Genomic DNA, 692 nt, shown 5'->3' on the forward strand with positions numbered 1-692 from the left:
GGCCTCATCCTCCCTGATTGAACTAACCTCGTTATCTCTAGCTTGCTTGCTAGCATATATATACCTGCCCCTGGAAATTTCCACTACATGCATCTGACAAAGTGGATATTCACCCACGAAAGCTCATGCTCCAAAACGTCTGTTAGTCTCTAAGGTGCCACAGGATTCTCTGCTGCTTTTTCTGAGTTTTCTCCATGGATCTTTTCACCACTGTGGGGAAAGCTGGGCGGAGGAAGGAGCACAACATACACATAGAGCGTCACTCAGTTGTCACTTCAAATACTTCAAATGGCCAACTTAAGTGGATTGCCACCAGTCAGATGGGTATTTTGCAGTCAGAAATACAAGTAGTTGTTTTCTCTTTTTCAGTTCTTTTCTCGAATTAGCTATTTATTAACCAGCCACCACACCGCTACAATGTCCAGTATATAAACATTAACCAAGGAAGTGATGAACAGTTGCATAGTTGAATGCTGACTTTTCGGCTTGAAATGTTCATCATTCATACTGTATCTGCTAGGTGAAGATATACAGTATCTTCATCCTACCAAAATAAGAGCCAACCACGTAGAGTGGCAGACTTTTCCATTTTCAGTGGAACTATTCCCCTTTTTTTCTCTATAAACTTCCTAGAAAATCCTGTCTATTTTAGACAGGGAAGGTCCCATTGCTAAATCTCTAGCAGTGCTGCT

The sequence above is a fragment of the Chelonoidis abingdonii genome, chromosome 1 (assembly GCF_003597395.2).
Source record: "Chelonoidis abingdonii isolate Lonesome George chromosome 1, CheloAbing_2.0, whole genome shotgun sequence".
Lineage (NCBI taxonomy): Eukaryota > Metazoa > Chordata > Testudines > Testudinidae > Chelonoidis > Chelonoidis abingdonii.